The following is an 18,866-nucleotide window of genomic DNA, read 5'->3' as shown; positions in this document are numbered from 1 at the left end:
TGTCTTGGTTTTGAGAGAGTGAATACTTTCCGTGAAGAAACAGTTTCAGGCCACTTGACGGTTGGGAAGCACACGAAAAGAACACACAAGAGATGCAGTCTCTGTTCTCACTCTTACTATGAGATGGAGTGTTCCAATTCGAAGGAGAATTCCTCTCTTTTTCTGACTTTTGGTGGATGAATAGAGGTAATTGTCTGTTTTACTTTGAACTTACTTCTTTCTCTCTTCTACTCACAGGAAAGCCCCAGGAATTAAGGAAGAAGCATGATTTAATCACCTGGAAGAAATGAGAGCCCAGAAAACATAGACTTAAGGAATCAAGAGCTAATACATATATACTATAATAAATATTTAGGAAGTAAAAAAGATGAGCATGCATTCAATAAGATAGGAAGAGAGTCAATGATCAGCTAGCTATAAGGCTTATCCTGCAAAATTCATAGTTGCTACCCAATAAGATAGTGATACCCAGTGACCAGAGGAAATGTTTAGTGTCTAGCAGTTTCTTAAACACTTGTAATGACCTTAGATTTGTAGAGTAACATTTCTCAATTGCCCTACAAAAAAATCCCTGCTTTCCTTAAATTGTGAGACTATTCCTTCTTCAGGCTTTCCTGGTGGCTTAGACAGTAAAAAATCTTCCTCCAATGCAGGAGGCCCAGGTTCGATCCCTGAGTTGGGAAGATCCCCTAAATAAAGAAATGGCTACCCACTTTAGTATTCTTGCCTGGAGAATTCCATGGACAGAGGAGCCTGGCAGGCTGTAGTCCATGGGGTCGCAAACAGTGGGCACAACTGAGCAACACACACACACACACACACACACAACTTCTTCAGCTTTATGAAGACTTAATTATAAACTCCACAACAAATGGAGGGATCACGGTGTCTCGTTTTACCATGTTCCAGAATGGTAGAAGCTCCAGAACCTAAAAGGATTGGAGTGAAAAAGATAATTGAAGGGCAGATAAATAGGGAGGTCCTTTTGAAGCTGCTTGTGTATAACTAAGTCACTGTATTTGTGTAGATATCTCGGGCACTTAACACACAGCCTTGGTAAGAAGGGCAACACTCTGTTCACCAGAGTCACCACTGGTGCAGCCACAGCTTCAGAAAACTTTCTGCAAAATGAAATATAATGTCCTGTACACACGTTGCCTCTGTTTAGTCTCTAAGTCATGTCTGATTCTTTGTGACTCCACTGACTAGGCCACCAGGCCCTTCTGTCCCTGGATTTCCCAGGCAAGTATACTGAAGTGGGTTGGGTTGTGATTTCCTTCTTCATGTACACACTGCTATATTTAAAATAGATAATCAACAATCAGTATAGCGCAGGGAATTCTGCTTAATACTCTGTAATAACCTAAATGGGAAAAGGATTTTAAAAAGAATAGATACAAGTATATGTACAACTGAATGAGTTTGCTGTACACCTGAAGTTACATTGCTAATCAACTATATCACAGTATAAAATAAAAATTAAAAAAAAACAATATAGTGAAAAATGAAATATAAGGAAAGGACAAGAGGATATTATTTGCCAGGTTCTATAGTTTTAATTCTACTTTTCTATTGGTCAGAATAATTTTGACATCTCAAATATAGGAAAAAATCTTTAAATCTGTCTGGCAAACTGTCGAAACCTGAAACTGCTGACATGACCCTCAGGTCAAGTTCACTGTAATTTAGATGGCTTGTATTGGAGAACCCTATGCTTCTCCTGTCTGATTGGCTAATGTGTTCAAACTGGGATTGAACCTCCTGTTCAGCTTTTCTTGTTCCATGTTCCAATATGCCCGAGGAGGGTCAGATATCTTCCAGAACCTTTCTTTAGGTATTATTACTTCTTATTGCTGGCGATTAAGTCCCTAACTTCACATTTCATAGAAGGCAAGCGATTCGGGAATCTTGGGGCAAAGAAACCAATGTGGGGAACCAAACGGTGGTGCAAGTCTTCTTACTGGGCCAGACCCCCGCAGAGGACAACCATCCTGACCTTTCAGATATGCTGAAATTTGAGAGTGAGAAGCACCAAGACATTCTTTTGTGGAACTACAGAGATGCATTCTTCAACTTGTGTCTGAAAGAAGTACTCTTTCTCAGGTGGGTGAGCACTTCCTGCCCAAATGCCGAGTTTGTGTTCAAGGGCGATGATGAGGTTTTTGTAAACACCCATCATCTCCTGAATTACTTGAATAGCTTATCCGGGAACAAAGCCAAAGATTTGTTTATTGGTGACGTGATTCATAATGCTGGACCTCATCGGGATAAGAAACTCAAGTACTACATTCCGGAAGTTGTTTACACTGGCCTCTACCCACCTTATGCAGGAGGAGGCGATTCCTCTACTCCGGTCACCTGGCCCTGAGACTGTACAATGTAACTGACCTACCTCTACCCCATCGATGATGTTTATACTGGAATATGCCTTCAGAAACTCGGCCTCGCTCCAGAGAGACACAAAGGCTTCAGGACATTTGATATAGAAGAGAAAAGCAGGAGTAACATTTGTTCCTATGTAGATTCCTAGTAGAAAACCTCAAGAGATGATTGATATTTGGTCTCGGTTGCAGAGTGCTCATTTAAAATGCTGAATTATGTGCAAACTACATTATACATAGAAATGTATCTCAAATAGTTCCCATTTGTGTTCTCTTCCATTAGAGGTCATTTCTATGTAAAACCATGAAAATTGCCTTTATAGGTCATGTCCATTTGACGGCCTCTAAACCCTTTAGTTCAGACAGTAAAGCGTCTGCCTGCAATGCGGGAGACCTGGGTTCGATCCCTGGGTCGGGAAGATCCCCTGGAGAAGGAAATGGCAACCCACTCCAGTATTCTTTCCTGGAGAATCCCATGGACGGAGGAACCTGGGAGGCTACAGTCCACACGGTCACAAAGAGTCAGACACGACTGAGCGATTTCACTCACTCACTCACTCATTGGTCAGAACCCAACAAGGTGAATTTCTAAAACTTTTGCTTAGACTAGGGTCTATGTCTTAAACCAAACCAATTTCTTCCTCTGCTTTGTCCTTTGCCTAGCTATGTGCATGAGTATACATCAATACTTGTTTTATTTATTTATTTGCTCCAGATCTCTTTGCCTCTTGACTGTTTTAACCTCATCTCCCCTACTCCAGTGCTCGATATAGGCTTGCAAGTTCCAACCTCTGACATTCCTGTGAAGTGAAATGAAGTGAAAGTTGCTCAGTTGTGTCTGACTCTTTGCAATCCCATGGACTGTAGCCCCTGTCAGGCTCCTCTGTCCATGGAAATCTCCAGGCAAGAATACTGGAGTTGGTAGCCATTCCCTTCCCCAGGGAATTCTGCAAACCCAGGGATAGAACCCAGGTCTCCCACATTGCAGGTGGATTCTTTACTGTCTGAGCCATGAGGGAAGCCCTTAGTTTCATTTAACAAGCTCTGCTGCTGCTGCCGCCAAGTCACTTCAGTTGTGTCCGACTCTGTGCGACCCTATAGACGACAGGCTACCCCGTCCCTGGGATTCTCCAGGCAAGAACACTAGAGTGGGTTGTCATTTCCTTCTCCAATGCATGAAAGTGAAAAGTGAAGTCGCTCAGTCATGTCCAATTCTTCATGACCCCATGGATTGCAGCCTACCAGGCGCCTCCATCCGTGGGATTTATACAGTTCTAATTAGAACAGTGTCAGTCACTATACTAAGCATATGACACACACTATCTCATTTAATCATTATAACTACCCAGAAGCTAGTTACAATTGCTGTCCCCATTCTGAAGGTATTTACAACATTTACAAAATATTGCCAATCAGTGAAACTTTTCCTGGGTCTTGACATCCAGAGTAATTTACCAGAGGACAATCTCATATGCATGGAGTGTCCACATGACAGAGCTTAACTATTCAGTCTCTAAACCCTCCAGAGATGAAACTGACACAGAGCCCTGGCCCAGAGCCCTAGGTAAACAAAAGCAGACAACCACCATAAATTTTCATTAATGTGAGCTGTTTGGTGTGGCCCAAAGCCTAAGATATACAAAGACACTCTTCTCAGACAATATATTCCAGGGACTTAGAGGTTATTTCACAGAAGCTAGTCAGGAACCACTTCTTTGTCTGGAATGTGCAGGGTTTTGAACACCCTAAGCCTACTGGATTAACTTCTTGTTGTTGTTTTAGTCGCTACTCATATTCAACTCTTTTGTGACCTTATGGACTGTAGCCCGCCAGGCTCCTCTGTCCATGGGATTCTCCAAGCAAGATACTAAAGTGGGTTCCCATTTCCTTCTCCAGGGGATCTTCCCAGCCCAGGGATCGAAACCTGGTATCCTGAATTGGCAGGTGGATTCTTTACCACCAAGCCACCAGAGAAGCCCACTGAGTTAACTTACTTTACAAACAGCTTCTAGAACTCATCCATCTCACAAGCAAACTCACCTAGAATTGCCATATGAGTGATCAGGGTTGGAGGCTCTAGAATAATAATGAATGAGACATGAGCATCAGCCATGGAGGTATGTGGTAGAAGAGAATAAATGAGTCCTGGAATTATTGAGCCAGAATCCAGTGTATGGTAAATTTTTCCAATTATCAGACATGTAAAATTTTCTTTAAATATGTCAATTCTTATTTTAAAACCTGGTTAAATAGAAGTTCCCTTCTATTGAAAACATATTTGATAGGACAGTATATAATATAATAAATCTACCAATTACATATATTTAATGGAGATCACACAAAATAAAATTTATCAGAATCTATTTTAGGACTCAAAGCTGTGGCACTGGAACAGTGAGCATACATGTTTGTACATTCAGTAAACCTATTAAAGATCTTTCCTGATTTAAATCACATTTTTGCAAATAAAAATTTAATCTTAATAAAATTTGGTCTATCTGTAATCTTAATAATGTTAGATTTTGTGGACTTCTACTTAACTTTGATTTTTCTATTTTCTTTTCATATTTTAGCACCAACTTTTTCCCGAAACCCAAACATGTCCATAGGCCCTTAAGGCACATGGTTCTAGACTAGGCACTGTATTTACATCCCATTAAAGAGAGTAATTTGGTATTGCTAATATAGTACATATTCATTATTTCTTTCATACCACTGTCCTCCAAATTTTTGAGGATATGTCATGAAAAACAACGCTATCCTCTCTCTCCCTTTCCCCATATTCCTCTACGTTTTCTTTTATGGAAAGAAGCCTTAAAATGTACATGATTTAGTTTAAAGGTCTCAACATTAATATATTAGCTTTGTTGTCATTTTTCAGTTGTTAGGTTGTGTCCAACTCTGCAATTCCATGGACTTCAACATGCCAGGCTCCTCTGTCCTCCACTATCTCCAGGAGTTTGCCCAAATTCATGTTCAATGAATCATTTTGTTATCCAACCATCTCATCCTTGCTGCCCTCTTCTCTTCTTGCCATCAATCTTTTCCAGCATCAGGGCCTTTTCCAATTAGTCAGCTCTTTACATCAGGTGGCCAAAACATTGGCGTTTCAGCTTTGCAACAGTTCTTCCAATGAATATTCAGGGTTAATTTCCTTTAGGATTTGCTGGTTTGCTCTCCTTATATATTAACTATGATTTTCCAATTATGTCGAATCCTTAAATATTCTTTAATGTGCAATGCTTAGAATTGTACACAATATTCCAGATATATTAATCAGATGAACTTTTAACTCTTTGGTTTGGACAAGTGGACAAACACAGTGGGAATCAGAGCTGAAGGTCACTCACTGGTCTTCACAAACTGCATGAACTCGGGTACTGAATTAAATTCCTAAAGGCTCAGCTGCAGTCTTCACAACAGGAATGATGATGGATATTTTACCAGATTTCACAAAATAGTAGATATATAAATAGATCTTCAATCAACATTAATTCTTACCTCCCTACATTTTTGTAATTCATTTTTTGAGATATATATAGAAAGAGAAGTTGCATAAAACATAAAGACAGTTAACAAACTGAAAAGAAAATGACAGATTCCCCAACATAAAAATGGGCACAAAACTTTAATCAGCTCATTGTCAAAGAGAAAATCCAAATTTTCAAAGACATACAAGAAGGTGTTCAACCTTACTGATAAATATGGAAATCATACACTTTATCAAAGTCTAAATTTAATTGAAACCACTATTCTCTTCCTAAATAATATGAAGTCCTTACAAATCTTAATTCCACTGACTTCATTAGAAAATCTAAATGAATTATTTTTATCTAATATTTAAAATTTTTTAACTTCAGTTTGATATTATTACTGTTCTGTACAGTCAATATTTATTTACATTCACTCACATATTAATACTTTTCTTTGTTCTTTATTTCTTTCGCATATTATACATCTCATCTGGAATCATTTGCCTTCAACTTGAGACACTCAACATTCCTAATGAATGTTTAAAAATGTCTTTATTTTCCCATATATCTTGAAGGACATGTTTAATGGTTATAGAATTCTAGCTTGGCAGTTACTGCTTTTATTCACTTTACAGATATTTGGTTAAATTATAAGAAATTGATGATGTTTGACAATTTTGGGCTTCCATGGTGGCTCAGACGGTAAAAAAAAAAAAAAAAAAAAAATCTTCCTGTAATGCGGGAGACCTGGGTTTGAACCCTGGGTTGGGAAGATCTCCTGGAGGAAGGCATGGCAACCCACTCCAATGTTCTTGCCTAGAGAATCCCCATGTGCAGAGGAGCCTGGCAGGCTAGAGTCCACGGGTTCACAGAGTCAGACACTACTGAGCGACTAAGCACAGCATAGCACAGCTTGGCAGTTATTGCATTTCTTCACTTTAAAGGTATTTGTTTAAATCATATGAAATTGATGGTGTTTGACAACTTTTAATGTACAAAAATAGCACTATCATACAGTTCAACTTCATATTATCCACTGGCTTCCCACTTCCATTGTTACCTGTTGAAGAGTCTGTTATTAAACTATTGCTTTTTGAAGTAATATCTGTTTTCTTTCCCTTAACTGCTTTAAGATTTTTTACTTATCTTTTCTCACTATGTTGTGGTTGGGAGTATGTTATGGAATAAACTGTGTCCCCCTACCACCACTGAATCGCATTAATTTAATATCCAATGTATACTGCACACTGTTTGGCTTTTCAGCTTTATCTAGTATTAATCTCTGGTTTCCTTGCTATGATCCAGTCACCCTCATCATCTGTTTCTACTAAGCTTTACCCTGACTTAGGACATTGCACTGGACAGCATCTCGCCTTGGAAATACCTGTTTCTAAATATGTGCCTGCTTACTTCTTTCGAACCATTCAGGTCTTAAATAAATTACTCCTCAAAAGACTTTCTTTGACCAACTGAATCAAGACAGATTATTGTTTAAGAACATATACCCTTCTGAAATTATCTTGTTAAATTGCTGGTCTGCCTTCCCATTCCAGACTCAAGATGTGAACAGGACCCTTGTCTAGTTGTTCTCTGTTGTAATCCTCATGCCCGAAACTATGCCTGGAAAGAGTAGGTACTTCTTAACTATTTGGTAAATTGAATGGAATATCTATAAAATTCCCAGAATAATAATAATAGTACTAATCATAATAATAACACCTACAAATTAGAATTCCTGTAAGTATTAAATGAAATAATGAAAGAGAATATTTTACATGTCTGGTTTAGGGTAAACACTGTGTGTGTTAGTAGAGATAACCGTACTCCTGGCAGCATCCAGGGTGATAGCTGTATTTTCTCTTTGACTACATTAGCTCAGCCAGGCAGAGCTTGCTGCTGTTGGTAATAGAAAGACAACTGCAGTTGTCACCTCTTCTTAATATCCTCTGCCTCTGTTAAGACCACACCATTTCTGTCCAGAAGATATTAAAAAGATGTGACAAGAAGACACAGAAGAACTGTACAAAAAAGATCTTCACGACCCAGATAATCACAATGGTGTGATCACTCACCTAGAGCTAGACATCCTGGAATGTGAAGTCAAGTGGGCCTTAGTAAGCATCACTACAAACAAAGCTAGTGGAGGTGATGGAATTCCAGTTGAGCTATTTCAAATCCTGAAAGATGATGCTGTGCAAGTGTTACACTCAATATGCCAGCAAATTTGGAAAACTCAACAGTGGCCACAGAACTGGAAAAGGTCAGATTTCATTCCAATCCCAAAGAAAGGCAATGCCAAAGAATGCTCAAACTACTGCAAAATTGCACTCATCTCACACACTAGTAAAGTAATGCTCAAAATTCTCCAAGCCACCCTTTAGCAATATGTGAACCGTGAAATTCCTGATGTTCAAGCTGGTTTTAGAAAAGGCAGAGGAACCAGAGATCAAATGGCCAGCATCCACTGGATCATGGAAAAAGCAAGAGAGTTCCAGAAAAACATCTACTTCTGCTTTATTGACTATGCCAAAGCCTTTGACTGTGTGGATCACAATAAACTGTGGAAAATTCTGAAAGAGATGGGAATACCAGACCACCTGACCTGCCTCTTGAGGAACCTAAAGGCAGGTCAGGAAGCCACATTTAGAACTGGACATGGAACAGACTGGTTCCAAATAGGAAAAGGAGTACATCAAGGCTGTATATTGTCACCCTGCTTATTTAACTTATATGCAGATTACATCATGAGAAACGCTGGGCTGGAAGAAGCACAGGTTGGAATCACGATTGCCGGGAGAAATATCAATAACCTCAGATATGCAGGTGACACCACCCTTATGGCAGAAAGTGAAGAGGAACTAAAAAGCCTCTTGATGAAAGTGAAAGAGGAGAGTGAAAAAGTTGGCTTAAAGCTCAACATTCAGAAAACGAAGATCATGGCATCTAGTCCCATCACTTCATACGAAATAGATGGGGAAACAGTGGAAACAGTGTCAGACTTTATTTTTGGGGCTCCAAAATCACTGCAGAATGGTGATTGCAGCCATGAAAGTAAAAGACGCTTACTCCTGGAAGGAAAGTTATGACCAACCTAGATAGCATATTCAAAAGCAGAGACATTACCTTGCCAACAAAGGTCCATCTAGTCAAGGCTATGGTTTTTCCAGTAGTCATGTATGGATGTGAGAGTTGGACTGTAAAGAAAGCTGAGAGCCAAAGAATTGATGCTTTTGAAATGTGGTGTTGGAGAAGACTCTTGAGAGTCCCTTGGACTGCAAGGAGATCCAACCGGTCCATTCTAAAGGAGATCAGTCCTGTGTGTTCATTGGAAGGAATGATGCTAAAGCTGAAACTCCAGTACTTTGGCCACCTCATGCGAAGAGTTGACTCATTGGAAAAGACTCTTATGCTGGAAGGGATTGGGGGCAGGAGGAGAAGGGACGACTGAGGATGAGATGGTTGGATGGCATCACCGACTTGATGGACGTGAGTTTGAGTGAACTCCGGGAGTTGGTGATGGACAGAGAGGCCTGGCATGCTGCAATTCATGGGGTCGCAAAGAGTCGGACACGACTGAGCGACTGAACTGAACCGAATTGATTTCTGTCTTTTATTGTGCCCATTTTTGCATGAAATGTTCCCTTGGTATCTCTAATTTTCTTGAAGAGATCTCTAGTCTTTCCCATTCTATTATTTTCTTCTATTTCTTTGCATTGATCACTAAGGAAGGCTTTCTTATCTCTCCTTGCTGTTCTTTGGAACTCTGCATTCAAATGGGTATATCTTTCATTTTCTCCTATGTTTTTCACTTCTCTTCTTTTCACAGCTGTATGTAAGGCCTCCTCAGACAGCCATTTTGCTTTTTTGCAGTTCTTTTTCTTAGGGATGGTCTTGATCCCTGTCTCCTGTACAATGTCTTGAACCTCCATCTATAGCTCATCAGGCATTCTGTCTATCAGATCTAGTCCCTTAAATCTATTTCTCACTTCCAGTGTATAATCATAAGGGATTTGATTTAGGTCATACCTGAATGGTCTAGTGGTTTTCCCTACTTTCTTCAATTTAAGTCTGAATTTGGCAATAAGGAGTTCATGATCTGAGCCACAGTCAGCTCCTGGTCTTGTTTTTGCTGACTGTGTAGAGCTTCTCCGTCTTTGGCTGCAAAGAATATAATCAATCTGATTTTGGTGTTGGCCATCTAGTGATGTCCATGTGTAGAATCTTCTCTTGTGTTGTTGGAAGAGGGTGTTTGCTATGACCCATGCATTTTCTTGGCAAAACTCTATTCGCCTTTTGCCCTGCTTCAGTCTGTAGTCTAAGGCCAAATTTGCCTGTTACTCCAGGTGTTTCTTGACTTCCTACTTTTGCATTCCAGTCCAGAAAATAAAATAAATTTACCAATTCATTTATAAAGTCAGGTAGCTCAGTGGTAAAACATCCACCTCCCAAGCAGGAGATGTAGTTTCAGTCCCTGGATTGGAAAGATCCCCTGGAGAATGAAATGGCAACCCACTCCAGTATTCTTGCCTGGAGAATCCATGGACAGAGGAGCCTGGCAGGCTATAATCCATGGGGTCACAAAAGAGTAGACACGACTTAGTGACTAAGCAACAATAATATTGATACTTCAACTAAACATGGAATAGGCATAATGTAAAAGTTAACCCAGATCCACAAAATTTTATATGCAGAGATACAGATATACACAAAGAGATATAATGATACTCATGTAAGGATTTTTCCAATAACTCAAGGATGATTTGACCTCATGTATGTAATTTCCACAAGAATGAAATAAAGGAGAAAAATGAACAATCTTCTGAATAAAGAAAAGAGTTATAAAATAGCATTTAATTCCTATTTATGAACAGGAGAAAAAGAGAAAAAATTTAGAAAATTGAAAGCCTACAACAGCCCTGCTGTGATAAAGATTATCTAAACTACACTAAATGTCATACTCAATGGAGAAACTTCACTCAATTCCTTTTAAAGTCTGTGATTAGGCTAGGATGCTCAGTACTAACAAGTTAAGGCTATACTCCAAGCAAGAATTTTAGTTAAGGCAATAATATAAGAAAAAAAATTTAAGGATTGGAAAAGAAAAGGTAAAAATATTTTTTTATTTTATTTTATTTTTTTAAATTTTATTTCCTTTTTAAACTTTACAATATTGTATTAGTTTTGCCAAATATCAAAATGAATCTGCCACAGGTATACATGTGTTCCCCATCCTGAGGATCCTCTCAGTATTTCACATAGGAATTATTTACCAACTAGGTAAAAATATTTTTATATGTAGTTGGTAAATAATTCCTATGTGAAATACTGAGAGGATCCTCAAACCGTTATAACTTTTAAGAGTGTTCATCAAGTTTGTTAAATGTAAGTTTAACATGAAAAAAAAAAAACATTCATCAACAAATGGGTTCTCAAATAGCAGGTGATTTTGCCTGCCAGCAGCCATTGGCCAATATATGGCTACATTTTGTTGAGAAGATGCTGCTGTCCACTAGAGAATAGAGACCAGAGATGATGCTAAGCAATCTATGATGCACAGAACAGCTTTCCACCCAGCCCCAAAAGTCAATAGTAAGACTACTGAGAAAACTTGCTCTACACCAGCATAATCACTAGTGAGAAAATACAATAAAAATTTAAGATGCCATTCACAACAGCATTATAGACTGCAATGCATCTAGGGATTAAGCTAACTACATTTACAGGAACTTAATGGAGAAAATGTTAAACTGTCTTAAAATGCCTAAAAGAAAACCTGAATTAATAGAAACACATTTTACATCCATGGATATATTTACTTAATATTATAAAAATTATCACTTCTTTTCTTAAAAATCAGTCATTTTAAATAATCCAAACTTTAAAACCAGCAGTATTGGGAGAACTTGTTAATCTGATTCTAAAGGTCTTAGTGGAATATTAACTGGGGAATTTTATCTTACACATTTTGGGTAGTTGGTAACTTCTTGCAAAAAAAATGCAATAAAAGGCAGATGCAAAAACACACTGAAGTTTGGTATTTAGAAGCATTAGTTTCTCAGCCCAGTAAAAATCATAGCGATCTTCAATATACAGAGTTCAACCTCTTTAAGATAACCAAAGTTTGTCATCTTGAAGGATAAAATTGTATGTCTACACTCACTAGAAGATTAGTTTTTAAAACAATGATATTTTGGCACCATTGTTTAAAGTGTGCATATCTATAGCTGCATACTAAACAAAGACTAGACAACCAGGCAGAAAGTTTTGAATATCATTTTTCCTCTGTTCTTCCCTAACACGGAATCTCTACTAATTTTGGTACATGTTTTGTATCAAAACTTCCTAACTCTAATCTCTCAGAAACTCATTAATCTACATTAAATGGCCTTTCTGGGAAGCTGTACGTTGAATCAATTCTTATTTGATAAGGGTCTCTAATGCTTTCAGTGATGGGAGACATTCTGAGCAGCAAACTGTTTCAGACCCATCAGCGTTTTCTGAAGTCATGTCAGATGCTGATAAAGTGAAATTCCTCTTACGATACAGGAATGTAATTCTCAATCCTTATCCACTGAGAAGGTTAATAAAATAGAAGGCCCTCAAAATGCTATCTAAATACTTGAAGAGAGATAACTTATTAAAACACAGTATTTCTTCATAATCTGGAGACTTTTGTATTTAGATAATGCAAGCTCTTTTCACAATGACCTGACAGATCTTACAGAAGTCACTATTAGGATCCATTGTCAAATGTCTGGCCACCACAATGAAGACAATAACTGGGGTTAACGGCCATTTTTGTGAAGCAAATGCCCTACCTCTGAGCTATGCCTAAATTCATTGTATTTATATAGCTTTTTTTTACAATTACATAATGCTTTGCATCCATCATCTTATTTTATCCTCACAACTCTATGAAGCAGGAGAGAATAGGGATGCTGCTGTTATCAATGGGGAAATGGAACTCAGTGACCTTATATGCAGACTTCTAGAAAGGACTGAAACTGGAATCAGTCCCTGAGTCCTTGAAACTAACATCACATTGAAACACGCTGTTCTCCAATAAGAATTGTTTAATAATTAAATTTTTTAAAAGTTAAAAACACTAGGACTCAGGTCAGGCTAAAAGAGCTTTCTTTGTGGTTATGCAATAAACTAGTTATTCAGCCCTAATGAACTGCTCTTCAGATGAAAAGCTGATGCTGCTTGTCAGTCATCTAAGGTGCTTACTATTCGATTTCTCCAAATTTGGAGTTGTTTTGTACCAACTCCCCTTGCTCTTCTTCTCTGAATACTGTGTCCGGTCTGTCAGGAAGCACTGAGGAGCTTGATGTGAGCAGCAGGCAGTTCATGGCTAGCAACCCACAGGATTCTTGAGGGCAACACTCTCTTATTCTTCTCTGTGTTCCAAGTGCCCAGTGTGAGGCCTATTACATACAAAAATTATATGCATACATACACACACATACACACACTTATTTAAATTAAATTGTGAATTCCAATGGACTGCCCCTCCTCTATCACATTGACCCAACAAGCCTGCACAAGTCTACACACATAGGGACCCACCTCTTGTTCTTATAGCTCATGAAATTACTTATTTGGTGATGCAGGGACCCAAACACTTTGCTTTTTCCCACATCCACATCTTTGTGCCTTGAGGGTAAATATGCCTTCCCTCTTTGTCTTCCTGCAAAACTTTTTCCTCTACCTTCAAGACACAGGCCAAATGTCATTCTCCTGGAAAGCTTCTCCAACTCTCACCATGAGCCAGTTCACAGGAATAAATCCTGCTTCAGACCACCATCATGCTTTTCAGTGCCCTCAATTACCGCGGAGTGAGACAAGATCTGCAATGTAAGTGGTTGGCCTTAGCAGGGATTATAACACTGAAAATGTCTGAGAAATAAGAACAAATCTACTCTGGTTTGACATTATTTGAATAAGTTAGTTCAGGAAATCATTATTGTCCTGTGTTCAATCAGAAAATTTTAGCACCCAGGGATTCCTCTGTTTAAGAGATAAAATTAAGAGGTTAAATCTAGCATGGGAGATGAGAAGCATGTTCCAATGCTATGGAATAGCTATTTATTTATTTATTTATTTGTTTTGTTTTGTTTTTTCCTCCCCTCTTTATTTTTTTTTTTTAGTATCTTGTAATTTCCATATGCAAAATATCTATAAGCCAAACATGGAATAACTGTAGCAGGGAAAATCAATTAACAAATGCACTGCTTCAAATTCTATACAAAATGAACATTTTAGTCTTCAAACAATTATTTGGGTCAACTGATGTCTTAACATCAATATTGTAAAAGTAATAGTCTATTTTTATTTACCAAGTACAATTCTACCTAGACTGCTGCTGCTGCTGCTAAGTCGCTTCAGTCCTGTCCGACTCTATGCGACCCCATAGACAGCAGCCCACCAGGCTCCCCCATCCCTGGGATTCTCCAGGCAAGAACACTGGAACTAGGTTCAATCATTTTGGATAAACTTTTTGGTTTTATTTTTAGGCATAAAGCCATGGTATAACTAAAATCAATTTCAAAAAAAGTAACTTTATTTTGTGAAGATTTTGGATTGTTTTTATTAACCATAACATATAATTAAAGCTTTGGTTCTGCTCAGATTTTGGACCATATAAATATTGAAGAACTCTAACTTACAGTGTGAAGTCAAGATTTATAAATATAAAATAGTATCTCTTGGGCTCCAACTTCAAATTGCAAAAACACATACTGAATTAGCTTTGGGAATACAGGCATTAAAAGAAATGAAATTGCTAATAGTCTTCTTCTCTGGAAAATTTTCCAATTTTCTGAACACAAAAATCTCTGTATATTAAAGTCATGTAGAAACAGCCTGTTTTTTCTTAACCAGGGATGGGACCTCCCTCTCTGACTGATTTCTTTAAATAATAAATCAAAATTGTTCAAATGAGAAAACATATATGAAATCACTTGAAAGTTAAAAAGTTTCATAAGTAATGTAAGATATTGTTATTATTCAACTGCACTAAATTAGTCCATCTGGAGATGAACAATCTGCCATCCAGCTTTTTCATTTAATAATTCCAAGCTGACCGTTGGCTTACATTGCTTTTGTTAAAATCTCTAGATAGTCAACTCTAGGAAGAAAAGCAAACAAATCTAAAAAAAAATTTTTCTCTCTGAGTATTAGAGGCAAATCCTTATGGATGGATACTTCCAAAGAGGTACTCAAATAACCTTTAAAAAAAAAATTATTATAGCAAGTAATGTGTGCTCTATCTGTTTTTCAATCCTGAACTGCTCTTTGTTTTTGTTTTGTTTTTTTTTTTATTCACTTTTTCATCTTATACAATGTGCATTGGAAATATGTTTCCCATTGATTTTATTCTCTAGAAACTATGTACAGCAACTTGGGTCTCTGGTTTTGCTTATTGAATTTTCTCACATGACATGGAAATTTATTTCACCTTTTCTAACAATATAAAATAGCAAGTATCCAGGTACTGATGAACCTATTTGCAGGGCAGCAATGGAGACACAGACATAAAGAGCCTTGTGGACAGCAGGTGGGGAAGGAGAGCATGGGATGAACTGAGAGTCACCTTGAAACATATTGATTATCATATGTAAAATCAGATAGCCAGTGGAAATTTACTGTATGATGCAGGAAGCTCAAATCCAGTGCTCTGTGACAACCTAGAAGGGTGGGATGGGGTGGAAGGTGGGAGGGAGCTTCAAGACTTGCATATACCTATGACTGATTCATGCAGATATATGGCAGAAACCAATACAATATTATAAAGCAATCATCCTCCAGTTAAAAATAAATTAATTAATTAAAAAAAGAGAGCTTGGTCTCTCCCATTATACGTTTTCAACATACACTTGAACAGGCCAGGCCAGATGAAGATGAGCCAACAGGTATTTTACCTTTGTGAAGACAGGGCAGGATGTCAGCAGGTTCAGAGGGCTGAGACGGTAACAGAGAAAGGTGATGTGGTTTTCTTGTCGCCTATGAAATTGGAGTTACTATAATATTTGGCTAGAAAGAAAATGTATTTTTATTTTCATTTTTTTAACTTGATTTAAATGTGTATTTCTGCCATGAACTGATTAGTTAGCCCCTTGTGGGCACAGTATCACAGAAGTCTGAAGCTCCTACTGATGAACTACTTTCTCTCTGACTTGGGAGAAAAAAGAAGACTGGGTTTATATTTGGCAGAGTAAAAGCTGCTCTAGTTTGCCTTCCAAACTGAATAGCACGGTAACCTTTATACAGTCTCTCACATACAGTCTCTCAAACACGGGAACCTTAAAAATGCTTTCATGAGCAAGGCTTCACTTACCTTTCTTAGGAACCTTCACACAACTACATCCTTCTCTCTCTCTCTCTCTCTCTCTTTTTTTTTTATAATGCTGCAATGAATTTCTAGAACATTTCCGTTTTTAAAAAATCAGAGTATAGTTGCTTTACAATGCTGTGTTAGTTTCTGCTGTATAGAAAAGTACATTAGCTATATGTATGCATATATCCACTATATTTTGAATTTTATTCCCATTTAGGACCTCCTCCCTCTGGCTCAGATGGTAAAGAATCTGCTGGCAATGCAGCAGACCCAGGTTTGATCCCTGGGTCAGGAAGATCCCCTAGAGAAGGGAATGGCTACCTAGTCCAGTATTCTTGCCTGGAGAATCCTATGGACAGAGGCAACTGGAGGGCTATAGTCCATGGGGTTACAGAGAGTCAGACACAACTGAACAACTAACACTAGGTCACTACAGAGCATTGAGTAGTTTCCTGTGCTATACAGTAGGTTCTCATTAGTTATCTATCAGTGTATGCAGATCAAGATTCCACAGTTAAAATCAGACATGGAACAATGGACTGGTTCCAAACTGGGAAAAGAGTATGTCAAGGCTGTATATTTTCACCCTGCTTATTTAACTTATATGCAGAGCACATCATGCAAAATGCTGTGCTGGATGAAGCACAAGCTGGAATCAAGATTTCTAGGAGAAATACCAACAACCTTGGATACGCAGATACCCTTATAGCAGAAAGCAAAGGGGAACTAAAGAGCCTCTTGATGAAGGTGAAAGAGGAGAGTGAAAAGTTGGCTTAAAACTCAATACTCAGAAAACTAAGATCATGGCATTCGATTCCATCAATTCATGGCAAATAGACGGGGAAAGAGTATAAACAGTGACAGACTATTATCTTGTGCTCCAAAATCACTCAGATGGTGACTGCAGCCATAAAAGTAAAAAATTCTTGCTCCCTGGAAGAAAAGTTATGACAAACCTAGACAGCATATTAAAAAGCAGAGGTATTACTTTACCAACAAAGGTCCATATAGCCAAAGGTATGGTTTTTCCAATAGTCATGTATGGATGTGAGAGTTGGACCATAGAGAAGGTTGAGCATCAAAGAATTAATGCTTTTGAACTGTGATGTTGGAGAAGACCCTTGAGAGTCCCTTGGACAGCAAGGAGATCAAACCAGTCAATCCTAGAGGGAACCCAACGCTGAAAATTCATTGGAAGGACTGATGCTGAAGGTGAAGTTCCAGTACTTTGGCCACCTTATGCAAAGAGCTGACTCATTGGAAAAGACCCTGATGCTGGAAAGATAGAAGGTAGGAGGAGAAGGGGACAACAAAGGATGAGATGGTTGGATGGCATCACCAACTCAATGTATGTGAGTTTGAGCAAGTTCTGGGAGATAGTGAAGGACAGGGAAGCCGGGCCTGCTGCAGTCCATGGGCTTGCAAAGAGTCAGACATGATTTAATGACTGAACAACAACAAAGTGTATGTATGTCAATCGCAATCTCCCAATCCACCCCACTACTTCTTTCCTCTTTGTAACCCATACATTTTTCTCTATAGCTATATCTCTATTTTAAAGTGTCTCTTTTTGGCTTTCCTGATGTTTAGTCAAAAGGTTTTTTTTTTTTTTTCCTAGATTCTATCTTACTAATTATAGTTTTATTTCTTTGTACTATGTTAAATAATTTTATCACTTGAATCTTTTAAAAATGAGTAGTGGCTATGTTCTTCTCCTTGTCCTTTTGACAGGCAATACAGATTTTATACCCTTTGTTTTCCCTCATAAGAGGAATTCTACTACGTTTTAAGTATTTTAACTGTTCTTTTCTGGTTCCTTGTCCTCCATGAGTGTTTCCAAACCTGAGATGATTAGATGTCCCAATATTAGCTAATCCTGTGTCATCATTATTCTGAACTGATACCATTTTGTTGGTTTTCAGTTGCTCAGTTGTGTCCGACTCTTTGTGACCCCATGGAGTACAGCACACCAGCCTTCCCTGTCCATCACCAACTCCTAGGGCTTGTTCACACCCGTATCGATGGAGTCGGTGATGCCATTCATAAATGTTTAATCCTCACAAATTTAAATTTAATTAAACTGTTTAATCCTCACAAGGCTCTGTGAGGCCAAGCCTAGTATTTTAGCAATTTGACTGATGGGCCCAGAAATGTTAAGCAGTTTGAGGTTACTTAACAAATCAATTCATCTAATGGTAGCAGAACTAGGATTGGAGTTCAGGGTTCTGACTCTAGAGCCTTTCTCTTAACCACGATACCATACCATGTCTCAGGAACAGCTGGCCTTTCGGGTTAAATTTGAAGTATTTCCTTTATTCACAATGTGAACACATTTATGGAAAACTGAAAGTTAAATCAGAGTTGGAAAAGAGTGTACTTAAATGAAATTTTTTATGCTCTGATAACAAAATTCAGCATACATCCTATCTTCTCTTACTATTTAATCCCAACTTGAAATGGAGCAAACAATCTGCCATTCTCCCATTGAGATTTTATGGGCTCTTTGAGACATTTTGATTCCCAAAACCACCTATTACAATACAAATATTCTCAGGGATTGTTGGTGGTGGTTTAGTCGCTAAGTTGTATCCGACTCTTGCAACCCCAGGAAGCACACCAGGTTCCCCATCCATGGGATTCTCCATGCAAGAATACTGGAGTGGGTTGCCATTT

General features: G+C 38.2%; 1 pseudogene; it reads left to right on the top strand.

The window, feature by feature from the left end:
• The first annotated feature begins 910 nt into the window (after window positions 1-910).
• On the top strand, window positions 911-2,800 carry LOC109562162 (N-acetyllactosaminide beta-1,3-N-acetylglucosaminyltransferase 2-like; annotated as a pseudogene).
• The last annotated feature ends 16,066 nt before the right edge of the window (window positions 2,801-18,866 follow it).

The sequence above is a fragment of the Bos indicus genome, chromosome 1 (genome assembly GCF_029378745.1).
Source record: "Bos indicus isolate NIAB-ARS_2022 breed Sahiwal x Tharparkar chromosome 1, NIAB-ARS_B.indTharparkar_mat_pri_1.0, whole genome shotgun sequence".
Classification (NCBI taxonomy): domain Eukaryota; kingdom Metazoa; phylum Chordata; class Mammalia; order Artiodactyla; family Bovidae; genus Bos; species Bos indicus.
This window is presented reverse-complemented; position numbering and strand designations above follow the sequence as displayed.